The sequence below is a fragment of the Mauremys mutica genome, chromosome 7 (genome assembly GCF_020497125.1).
Source record: "Mauremys mutica isolate MM-2020 ecotype Southern chromosome 7, ASM2049712v1, whole genome shotgun sequence".
In the NCBI taxonomy this organism is placed as follows: Eukaryota; Metazoa; Chordata; order Testudines; family Geoemydidae; genus Mauremys; species Mauremys mutica.
In genome coordinates this window covers 61266964-61279539 of record NC_059078.1, presented here as the reverse complement: position 1 = coordinate 61279539, position 12576 = coordinate 61266964, and the positions used below count along the sequence as shown (strand labels likewise).

The 12576-nt window shown below is 47.7% G+C and overlaps 1 protein-coding gene across 5 annotated transcripts in view; it reads left to right on the top strand.

The window, feature by feature from the left end:
* ARHGAP22 (Rho GTPase activating protein 22) overlaps positions 1–12576 on the top strand; it is a 282538-nt gene that overhangs the window by 155629 nt on the left and 114333 nt on the right. The window contains exon 1 of one of the 5 annotated variants that reach the window (XM_045025810.1): positions 2063–2128. The exons of the other annotated variants lie outside the window; for them this stretch is intronic. The gene's annotated coding sequence lies outside the window, so the exon portion shown is untranslated. Of the gene's footprint in view, positions 1–2062; positions 2129–12576 lie in introns of those variants that run through there. 5 annotated transcript variants of the gene reach the window in all.

The following is a 12576-nucleotide window of genomic DNA, read 5'->3' as shown; positions in this document are numbered from 1 at the left end:
TCTAACTGGAAGCTCGTCAGGGCAGGGGCTGGCTCTTATTCTGTGCTAAGAACTGTCCACACATATATTTTTAACAGTGAGAGTAATTAAGCATTGGAACAATTTGCCAAGGATCGTAATGGATTCTCCATCACTGACCATTTTAAAATCCAGATTGGATGTTTTCTCACAATTCTGCTCTAGGAATTATTGAAGGGAAGTTCCATGGCCTGTGCTATAGAGCAGGTCAGACTTGATCATCACACTGGTCCCTTCTGGCCTTGAAATCCAATGAATCTGTGGGGGGGACCCCATCCTGGCATGTTTGTTACCCCTTGTCTTCTACTACCCTCGCTGTGCATTTGTCTCAACCACTTGTTACGTCTGTGGGCTCTGTGAGCCAGGGGCTGTCAGTTAAATGCTTGTAGAGCACAGTGAGGTCCTATTTCCAACTGAGGTCTCTATGGGACCACTGTAATATAAATATTAACTCTTTCCTCGGCTCTATTCTTCTCAGCGGTGGCTTATTAATACATCTTCCTGGGAATTCACGATGCTTCCATAACCCTTGGCACCTGGAAACACCCAGACATTTTTTGGGTCAGTTTATGGGAAAATTCACTTTTTCAATCATTTGTGCTTTGCCCAGTAAGAAACCTATGGGAAAGTTTCAAATCACTGCCTGCGTTTACAAGGCTGCCAGAGCAGGGCAGTGAAAGGGTTGTAGCGTGGGCTGCCCTGGGACCCCATCAGCAATTCCAGCTGTGTGTGTGTCTGGGTCTGTCTGAGACCCCTAAAGCCCCAGGCACCAGCTTTTCTTATCCATCATTGTTTTCCCAGCTGTGGGAATGCTTAAAAATATGGCAAAACAGGATTTTTTTTTTTAAAGGATCTCCAGCTTTTAAATCCTCCTTGGCTGGAGTCCTGAACCTTTGCTGTGGGCAGTAACTCAGGGCTGTACACGGCACAGGAAATATATACATTGAAAAGAACAGGATTTATTTTTAAAGAGTGTTTAATTCTGGGAGTTTTTCTCACAGCTCCACACTCCCTTTGGCATACCAAAGCCGGCACTGCCCTTTCTCCCTAGCCTGGCCCAGGATGCGCCTGGCTCATTCATTCCCCTGGGCTGTTATTAATAGAGATTTTTCTCTTTGTTTATTTTCATTTTTTTTCCTCTCGGCTGTTCACCAATCTGCTTTCAGTGTTCAGGGAGCTCCAGGCAGAGGAGAGGGAGTCCCGTGGCTGGAGCGCAGACCTGGGAATAGACATCCCTCCACTCCCAAGTGCTAATCCCACTACTAACACCACCTTGCTCAGGGGCTATTTGCTACTCACGACAATGTTTGCAAAAGTAGCTAGTAATTTTGGGAGCCCAGGGTGAGCCCCCTGGGTTCTGCTTTTCAAAAATGCTGAGCCCCCACAGCTGCCATTGACTTCAGTGGCTGCAGAGCACTAGGGCCCCCCGCCCACCCAGCCTGTGCACGTGCCCCTTCAGAACAGGCATTCCCCAGAGAGATGCCTGCTGCAAAGGCTGCCTTCCATGTGGCTCCATGCTCCCCCACCTCCTGCTGCCTGGCCACCCCTCCTTTTACCTCTTTCTCCCTTCTCTTTCTGTTCCTCAGCGGAGGGGACAGTGGGTAGGGAAAGGAAGAGAAGGAGGGAACAGTGCAGAGTAAGTAGCAAGGTATGTGAGGGAGGGAATGAAAGAGGGAAGGGTTAGAGTCAGAGGAGGCAGGAAGGGAAGGGGAAAACCCAAGAGAGCGCTTTATTCAGCTTCAACTTCATCTCCTCTGGAAAAGCAGCTCCAAAGTCCCAAAGCCACTGACCACATTTGGAAATGTTGGCTGCCCTGTTTTCCCCATCAGAGTGTGAAGCGCATCTAGCGCAGCGGGACCTGAGCCGTGACTGAGGCCCAGAGGTACTACTGCCATACACATGATATGATTCTGTACTGGGGGAGCTCACCACCCCTGAGGGCTGAAGCTCCTGATTGCAGAATTAATCCCAGCTGGCAGAGATCGGGGTAATTCCCTAGAAAGGGCAGTGGGTGGCTGCAGTGAAGGAGAAAGTGTTGGGATCTGCAGGAAGTAAAAAAAGGCTCCCGCAGGGGAGACCCTGATACTGGGAAATCCAAGCCTTCATCCAGGTAGGTCCTGGGTGTGGTTGCCGAAGCAGGAAAGGGCCTGGTGGGGAGGCCTGGGAGTAGGATGAATTGAAGACTGTTGGGGCTGAGCAGGTTCCAGCAGAAATGTCTGGGATGTGGGCCTGCTCTTCAGAGGCTATGGATGGACAGGAAGAGCATGCAGGGTAAAACCAATGACCTGGGGCTTGGGACTTTGAGTTTGATTTATGGGAATAAACCTGGACCCTGGAGAAGGGCTGGGGTTTGGGCAGGAAAATCAGTGTCGTGTTTGTTGAAGATGGCTTTGAGGAAGAAATGGTTAGCAGGGCAGTGTGGAGACTCCCCTGCCCATGAGGGGGCTTGCAGGAGGCAGCTGCCCACCTCCAGTGACAATAAGTGCCTGTTTCTCAAGGAGGGCCGCCAATTGCTGTGTGAGTGAGGTGCATGGGAGATACTAGCAGTTCACGAACTCCAGTGCTTGCTCCTGTACCTGAATGTGGAGTGACATTGGCAGTATGTTCCCCTGTGGATCTGATGGAAATACCTTGTGTTTGTATCTGCATGGGCCAGATCCTCAGTGGGTGTAAATCAGCATAGTTCCCTTATGCCAGTGTTTCCCAAACTGGGGTTTGTGAACCCCTGGGGGTTCATGAAATGTTACAGGGGTAATTGGGGGAGGGGGGGAGGAATTCCCTAATGTCGGACAGAGCTGTCCTTTGGGACCCTGGGCGGCATGGGACCAGCAGCCTGGAGCCCCTAGACTTCCAAGAGCTAAGCAGATCAAAGCAAGCAGATCTATCACATTGAGGAGACTTCACCTTCAAGACTTCTTGTAAGAAATGGAAAGGGAGGTGGATATTTTTTGTTGTTTTTAAAATTAAATAGGCAGCTAGTATTGTTTTAAAAATTATTCTGAAGAACAAGTTTAAGCTTTGTTGTTATGTGTGTTGTTTGCCTGGACTGCTCAAGACCTGAATGCTTGTGTAGGAGGAACTCTTTGAGTTGGCTTCTTAAATACCTTCATGCTGTTTCACATCTGATACTCCTTGATGAAACATAGGAGCCTTGTCTTATAACAGGTTTATGCAAAGTGATACAAGCTATTAAAGTGAGATCTTTGAAAAGTGTTGCTGTTTTCATAATGCAATAAAAATACTGTAATGATAATACATAGTGTGTAATAAGCATGTCACAAAAACAAATTTTATATTTCCAAGATCACTGCTTTTATAATTTATACTCAGGTAAAGGAGAAAATCCCTGGAAATATTCATTTTTAAGAGGGGGTTCACAAGACTTGACATTTTAGTGAAAGGGGTTCACAGGTTGTTAAAGTTTGGGAACCACTGCATTATGTTGATGGATGCCAGCTGAGGCACTGGCTTTCTGGATCATTCAAATAGCTTGGTATTAACCCTTAGTCTAGTCTGGGCCATTCCTGTGTGTTGTGCCTGCCAGATCAGGTTCTTCCTGTGTGTCTTCAGCAAATAAATGGTTAACCAGCAGCTCATCTCTGGGTTGCAGGTGGTTGTAGTTGTGATGTTCAGTGCTGAAAATGAAGTCCAGGCTTAATATAGCACTGTGGTGCCATGCCACCTCTGGGCACGGGCTGCCCTGCTAGCCCCTGTCTGTCTACCTTGGCTGCACTAGGCACTGGTGCCAGTGCAGCTGTACTCCACGGAGGCAGTCCCAGAGCAGCCCTGGCAGCTGGAGTTCTCACCGTCCTGGGGTCTAGATGTGCCCTGAATGTACTGTGATGACAAAAGCCCACTGGCAGAGCTGTACTGCGACTCCTGGTGCAACTGCCTCACTGCCAGTGACAACACAAGTGCAACTGTGAGATTGCCCAGGCAGCGGGGAAACACAGCCTAATGGATAGGGCATGGAGCTGGGACTTAGGAGACCTGGGTTTAAACCCTAGCTCAGCCCCAGACTGCCTTTGGGTATGTCTAGCTCGGCCACAGCTGGACCCAAACTAGTTTTACTGTAGCTTAGCACAGCAGAAAACAGCAGAGAAGATGCAGTGGCATGGGCTTTGGGGGTGGGGGGGAATATTTCAGTGCCCAGGGTTCTGGGCAGGCTTGATCAGGCTGCTAACCCCTACCAGGGTCCCATGTCACTGCGTTTGTATGGCTATTTTAGCCATACTACTTAGAATAAAGGCAGTGCAGGTTTGCTGACCCGAGCTGCAATCACCCCTCCGATTGCAGTGTAGACATCATTTAATCTACCCTTTGCCTCAGGTCCCCATCTGCATCATCCAACCTCACAGGGATGTTGTGTGGGGAGAGGGGACATAGTGTATACGGTAGTGGATTTAAACACCTACATCAACCAGAAGGGCCACATAAATATCTAAACTGAAAACAAGACTCGTGCAGACACAGCCCAAGGCCTGAATTAGAAGACCAAGAGCTTGAGCTGAATGGTGTCTCAGTGAAGAAGCTCTCTGGTATTGGGAAGGTTAGTTTTGTTCATTGGGCCGTGTTGATTTGTTCAAAGTGCTGGAGCGTTGCTATAATGAGATGGTGGGTGGCTATCACAGAGGTGTGAGTGGGGAATGTGCATTATGATGGACTAGTTTAATAAAGTCAGTCAAAAGGCGCGCTCGCCCTGGCACTAATCACCCCAAATCCAGCCAGAGAAACCATGGAGATGAAGAACTGTCATTGCAGCGTCTAGCACAGGTTACCTGCAGGTGGGGAGTGAATAAGAGAGATGGGGGAGGAGTGAGAGCCAGCCTGATGGGGAAAGGGCTGGGTGCCAATGGGGGGAACAAGGGAAGTGTAGGGAAAGTGGAGTGAGACAAATCCTGGCTCTGCATCTGCCTCCATACCATTTTAGTGACTCCCTGGGTTACATGGGCTGTTTGCCCAAAGTGTAACCCCTCCAGCTGCTGGTTGGACTGATGATACTGGAGTAAAAGATCCACCAGCTGTTCAGTAAAACTAGGGAGCTTCCTCCAGAAGGTGTTAGTGGCCACCTGACCCTGCCTGTAGCCTGTCTCGTGAGCACAATCATCAAAACCTAGCTTAATTACAACTTAGGCTACACTTGAAGAAATTTATGTGTAAGATGTTGATGAATTTTAACTATATGGAAAGTTTGAAGAGTCTGTGTTGTGCTGTTAGCAAAAGCTTTCAGAGCAATGAGAAGACTGGCACAGATGGTGTTTCTTTAAGGGCCCAATTTTTAATTAATTTAAATGTTTAAACTAGTGAACAAATTTGCTTGTAAATTCTCAGAGAATTAATTCTGTGCCCAATGAGTCAGTGCTGTACATCTGGGGAGGACACGTTACACATGGAAAACACAGCAAAGTTGACTCCCTGCTTTAATGCAACACAGCACTTGCCTTTAATTATGGCCTCACAACCACACCACGATAGTAATCTGTGTTCCTCTGACTGAAATCAAGCCCTCCATCACTCAGCTTGATGGCGTTTCTCTGTTGGTCTGTAACGTGATCATTCTTGAAAACTGCTTCAGATCCGTTCCAGAACTCTAGGGAGTGTTCTAGGCACCAGTGGGCAGAACCCTACAGATTTTTTTTTTTTTTTTTTTTTTTTTTTTGGGTGAACACCGGAAAAGCCTCATTTGGTCCCTCACAGTTCAGATGCGAGGCAGTGATCTCACAGGGATCTGTGGCAGTGGAGCAGAGTGACTCTGGAAACAGGGGAGAGGCACTGACCTCAGGGTTAGGATTAGTAGCCTCTCATCTAACTCTGGCCAGCCCTTGCCCCTATTCTGGTCAAATAGATACCAGATCTCTTCCAGTTTTCACCAAAATTGCTGGGGTTCTGATCAGGCAAAGGCCTGGCTGGGTGTACAGCTCAGCCACGGAAGCAATGAAGTATGTGCCTCTCTACTTGTAAGATGGTGTCCACAACTCAATGTAACATTCCAGTGCCATTTAGAACAGGAATGTTGTCTCCATGATTTGATGCCTTTGCATAAGCAGCCCAAATGGCAGTGGCTTTGCTGCTCTATCCGATCACATCGCACATTTATATCCAAATTGTTGTTCGCCATCATCTCTCAGTGCTGGCAGGATTCCCATTGCAGACAAGTTGGTGACACAGAGGTCCCAGGGCTGGTCACTACTGTGTTAGCAACTCTTTTTAGGCCTGATGCACTCGCTACACCTAACACACCATTGTCATGAGATATACCCAAAAGGTGTCATGTACTGTATCACTGGACAACTAATAACTCACTGATCATTAATATTCTTGCGTGGTGTATGTAGGCGGTGTGTACAGAGTCAGGGGCGGCTCTACAAATTTGGCCGCCCCAAGCAGTCATGCCCGGGAGGCGCCCCCGAGCCGCGGGAGCAGCGGACCTCCCACGGTCATGACTGCAGAGGGTCCGCTGGTCGCGCGGCTCGGCTGGACCTCCCGCAGCTGTGGGCGGTTCGCTGGTCCGGCGGCTCCGGTTGAGCTGCCGCAGTCATGCCTGCGGAAGGTCCAGCCGAGCCGCGGGACCAGCGTCCCCTCCGCAGTCATGCCTGCGGCAGGTCCGCTGCTCCCGGGGCTCCGGTGGACCTCCCGCAGGCATGACTGCGGCAGGTCCGCCGGCCCAGCCTGCCGCCCCCCCGGGAAAGGGCCGCCCCAGGCAGGTGCTTGCCCCGCTGGGCTCTGGAGCCGGCCCTGTACAGAGTTATAGAAAAGTGTTAGAATTATGTTCTTGAAATGCGATTGGCAAGCAGTAAATAACCCAGTCTGGCCTAGACGAAGGAATGTGTATTTGCTTCTCTGACCAACCTGCTCATCAGGCAAAGATAATGAAGGTAAACGAAGCCATCAACACAGCGAGTGGGCTGATAGGGGGTCTGAACCTCAAATGATAAGCCATTGAATCAACTGATTACATACAATATTGCTGTACTGAGTAGAGTCTCTTATGAAAGCCCATGACACACTGCTGGTGATATAATTGTGAAACGTGTGCATTATCCATAATTCCACATATGGTGCTACTCACTGATGTGCTTTAAAGTCTTCAACTAAAAGGTATTTAAACAAGGCATGTTAGGAGGAGTTGAGGTGCTGGAAAGGGGCCAGCACCTCAAATCAGGTATGGCCAAATTCAGTTGGCTATTCATCTTTACTGGAGGTTGCCAGAAGAGATCATTCTCATTGTAAAAATCCCTGGTAGGGAGGGAAGACCGCATGGTGTCCACATCCAATAGGGAAAAGGAACTTTTTATGCAGACTTACTCTTCAAAGAATCCATTTCAAAGGTTTACTGACTATAAAAGAGAGGGGAGAGACGCCCATAGGTATCCAGCACTCGGGGCCCATGGGGCCCTAGCTCTTGAAATCACAAAATGTTGGGTCCTGCCACCAAGGCAATTGACACCTCTGAGAACTGAATATAGGTGAGAAACCTGCTTAGGTAAAGACTGTAACTTGTTGAAATTAAGTGTTAGTCTTGGAAGTGTATTTTTCCTTTTGTTTGTTTGTAACCCTTTCTATCGTTACTACTTAAACTTATGACTTTTTGGCTATGTCTGTACTACACAGCTTTTAGCGACACAGCCATGCTGCTAAAAGGCACACAGTGTAGCAGCTGCTTTGTCGGCAGGAGAGAGCTAGCTCTCCTGCTGACAAACTTCCACCTCGAACGAGCGGCGGTAGCGTTGTCAGCAGGAGTGCCTAAAAACCCCAGCCAGGAGCTAGGTCCCATGGTGCAAGGTGCTGTACATGTAATAAGAGACAGTCCCTGGCCTAAAGAATTTGCAACCTCAACAGATAAGTCAGATGGTGGAGGAGGTGGTGGTAGTAGTGATAGTATCCCTATTTTTACCTATGGGAAACTGAGGCAGGGAGTGACAGTAAATCCAGTTCAATGTGTTAGTCAGAAGACCATCCTTCCTCTCTAGCCCTTGTGCATTAGCCCATTGGGGGTGGATATCATTTAAAAAAAAAAAAAAAGCTAAACAGTCCTTCTGGCAGTTTTGAATCCCTGTGACTGTGTTAATATCCCAGATGATTTGAGTTAATTTCGTGAGAGTTCAGGAGACACTGAATCTGGTGCTTTACTGAACTCCAAGCACACTGCCTCTGCGGCATTTCCTTCCTTTGCTCAGTCCATAATCTCATTTTAAAAAACCAACAATCCAGTTTGTCTGGGGTGATTAGTTCTTTACAAACCTGTGTTGTCTCTGTTGTTCATCATGGTTTGTCATCTTGTTGCTTAGTGATTGCCCTGGCCTGCCTAATATTTCTTATCAGACTTGGGGCAGTAGCTCCAGGGTCATCATTCTTTCCTTTTGTACTATACCTACCTATAAAGTAAGGATAATACTAACCTACAGCTTCATGTTTATCACCATGCTTGATGAAACATGGCAGTGATTGGGGGAAGGGGAGATGCTATATAGACCCTACTGGTGAAGGACAGGCCCCTACAACATAAGATAAAGGAGAATCTTTATTTTGGAATTGGCCATGTAGGGTCTATGGCACACAGGTGAACTTCGTTGATTCTATCCTGTAGCGGGGTGTGTGTGTGTGTGTGTGTGTGTACAGACACAAGCCAGTTCATTACAGTGTAATTTGGAAGTCTAACTAGTATCATTATTCATATTGAGGTAGCTCCTATAGTCCCAATCAGCCATAAGCAACTCCATTGTGTCACGTGCTATACATGCAAGTAACAAAAAGACAGTCCCTGCCCTAAAGTGCTTACATGCAAGTATGAGACAAGAGGTGGGGAGACAGATGGCAGGAGCACCAGGTAACAGCGAGACAATTATGAGTACCACAATAAGAGAATAATGGGGAATCCCCAAGGAGAGGATCCCGACGCTAACGTTTTATTTCTGTACAAAACCATGTCCTCACCTGCTGGTCTAGTTCAATGGCATGTGCCGCTCTGATGTCACTATGCAGCCAGTGATGTCCATGATGGGGATGTCCACAATTTTCTCTCAGCTCTTCTAGCTAGCACAGCAACCCCTACTGTCCTGCTAGGGCAGGGCTTTCAGGCTGGGCTTCTGCGAGAGAAGAGCTGCCTACTGGACAGCCAGGCACTGGAGTAATGTAATGGCTGTTCAGCACACTGTGCTGGCTGCTGGGTATAGTGACAGTAACTGGAGGCTAGTCATCTCCCGTGAATGACTGCTGTAGAAGCAGGTTCTCATTATTCCCACCTGATTAGCTCTGAACCAAACAGCTTCACAGCCAGTCCTGAGTCACCCTTGCAAGTTGCAGAGAAGGTCCATTTCAACACTACTGGCATCCTGTTCTATCAGCAGATTGTTACCCATTGGTAATTAGGGCTCCAACATTTCTGCTGGTCTTCACTGAGTCTGTGACACGTGTGGGATGCGGAGGGACCAGAGTAATAGTTCAGCCATGAATGTGGCACAGATATCAGTGCTCTGGATTCTAAACAATCTCCATACCCCAGGTCTTGCTCAAGGAGTTTCATTGACTGTTAGCCTTCACACCCCAGTGCCCGGGGAGAGAGAAATCTCCCCATCCCTCCTTTTCTCTTTCTTTATTCTTGTCTCTGTTCCCCGCCTCTTGTCTCCCCCATCCTCATTTTTTCTTGGGAAAGTGAGATGTGAAATTTAGTGGTATTGCATTAAATAGGTTGTGAGCCCTCTAGGTAGGGGCTTTCACCATGTTCTCTATTTAGAAACTTGCTGGAAAGTGAGGTATATATTTAGCCTACCCTTGCTGGTTTATAGTTAGTCAAAGCAATGGAAAGTGACCTCTAAGCCCCTGGGGTGATAGTATCTATTTTAGATCTGTTGGGGATAGTATCTCTACTGCCCACTTCCATGCAGAGAGTGATGGGAGATTGAATAATGATTCAAGGTCACTAACTGTGAACCCTCTCACGCAGCCGCTGTGGAGTCTTTATTGTCATGCTGACACTCCAGGAATGGGTACCTTTGGCAGCTATTTGGACTCTACATGTTTGTGTCATTGACAAACAGTGGATGTGCCCATTGAAATGAAAACATCTGGTGATGAGTGACCACTTGGAATTCTTAGTGTGTACCACTTGTATTACAGGCTAGTGCCTAGAGCCCCAGCTGCAATCAGGGCACCAGTGTGCTGGCAGGAGGCAATCCCTGCCCCAAAGAGCTTTACAAGCTACATAGAGAAGGGGGGAGAAGAAGGATTATTATTCCCTTTTTACAGATTTGGAAACTGAGGCGCAGTGTGGCTTTCCTAAGGATCCACGGGAAGTCTGTGGCAGAGCCAAAAATCAGACCAAGGTCTCCTGAATCCAAATCCAGTGCCTCAGCCCCAAGAACAACCTTCCCTCAGGCTGACCATGAAAAATGATGCCGAAAGGAGATAGTACTAGGCAATGCAGAATCCCCAAACCAATTGTTGTCAAAAGGTCTCTTTAGGGATCCAGCCTGTATTAATATCGGCATAGGCGCCAACTCTGGCCCTGGAGTAACCATGGGGAAAAATATGGTGGGTGCCCAGCACCCACCGGCAGCCTCCTCGATCAGTGTCTCCCTCTTTTCCCTCAGTGCCTCCTGTGTGCCGGTGATCAGCTGTTCAGTGGCATGGAGGAGGTGCGGGGCAGTAAGGAGGAGGAATATGGGTGGGGTGTGCTCAGGGGAGGGAAGGGATGGAGCTTTGTGGGAATGGTGGAGTGGGGGCAAGCATGGGGCCTGAGGCAGAGCCAGAGGGGAGCACAGCACATTAGAAAGTCAGCACCTCTGAATGTCGGATGCCGAAATGAGCATTTAACCATACCACCCTTGTGTTATTAAATGCATCCTTGATTTTAGGTAGTTTTAATATAAGCATAGAGTACTTGCTGTAATATGACCCCTCAGCCCACAGGATCCCAGAGACATTACAAACGGGGTGCTTTATAATCTGTTACACCCTATTAAAAGAACACTAAGGTTGCCAAGTGAAGCACTCAGAAGTTCGGAAATGCCAGAATTAACCTTCCCCCTGCAACATTAATTCAGCCCCCATGTATGCATGCATTACGATGCAATCTTTAATGACCAAATGCTATTTTTCCCCCACAGGATCCCTGTCTCATTCAGTGCACAGAAAAGATGATTAACCAGCGTTGTGCAGTGAAGGAGACTGTCTGTAGGACCCCTGCCTCATTCATTGTAGAAGTTGAGAAGTGTGCAGTGACTGAAGCTGAGGATTGCAGGGAGAGAAAGGAGGATCTCATGGTTAAGGCAGTTGAGTGCTTGGGAACAGAAGTCGATCCCTGCCTCTGCCACAGAGTTCCTGTATAATGCTGGGAAAGTGAGTTAAACCAAACTGTTCACATGTGGTCACAAATAATGTGTTCCTCATTTTTGGGTGTCCAGCTGAGACCCGGCAGTCTGATTTGCAGAAGTGATGAGCATTCTCAGCTGCAGATGATGTCATGTTCAGCACACACCTCCCATTGACAAGTGCTATATAATAAGTATTTGGAAAGTCAGATTCTAGGTGTCTCTCCCTTTGGGGCTCTCTGTCCAAGTCTCCATCTCTCTCCTCCCATTTCCAGTACCAGTCTTCTTGCCCAGCCAGTCCGAGTTCCTCTCCCCCTACCTCCTCATCCAATCTATCTCTTCCCCCGACAATGGCTCTTCAACTACTCTTCCACCCACACCCTCCAGTTCCTCACAGCTCCCAGTCTCCTTGCCCAGGCCCTGTCTCTCTTCCCCACCACTCAGTTCCAGTGCCCAGCCTCACCTTGGCCCAGAGCTGGGCTGGAGTAGCTGTGTGTCAGTAGCTGCGTGGGGATGGCTCATGCACAGTCTGGTGAGCGCTAGGAGCTATGGGGGGAATGGCACATGCTCAGCAACGATGGAATCTTATTTTTTTGATTTTTAAGTCTCTACTGAGCATATGTAAGCTTTGATTTCTCTCTCTCTCTCTCTCTCTCTCAAGCTTATAATTTGGCCAGATTTAGGCAGACTTTCACAGGGATACCACATCCCTGATGCAAAGGCCCACCCTCCTGCCATCTTTCAAGCCCATGCTCCAAAGCATGGAGGCCACTAGAGCTTTTCAGAGAAAAGATCACCAGAATTATTTTAATATGGCAAAACGTGTTTTCACTTATTCTCAGAAATGGCTGAATGGTTTTGGCTGAAACATTTCAGAACAGTTCAGCCTGAGGCAGACACCCAACATGGAAAATTCCAGCTTGAAGGGTTAAAGTTTGGCAAAGTTATGAGCATCTAAAAACAAGGTCTTATAATAGGAGTATGATGTTGCAGTCTATATGATTTTATAAAAATATGCTAATGAGTGAATATAATGGAATATGTTTCATGCAAAAGGTCTTTTGTAAGGTATCATTACAAAGCTTATTATCTACTGAGTGGGTATTCACCCATGAAAGCTCATGCTCCAATAAGTCTGTTAGTGTATAAGGTGCCACAGGACTCATTGCTGCTATTTGTATAAATGTACCACTCTTGTATCTGAAACTAGAAATATGAAATATAACTGAGGGCCTATTGTAATTATGCA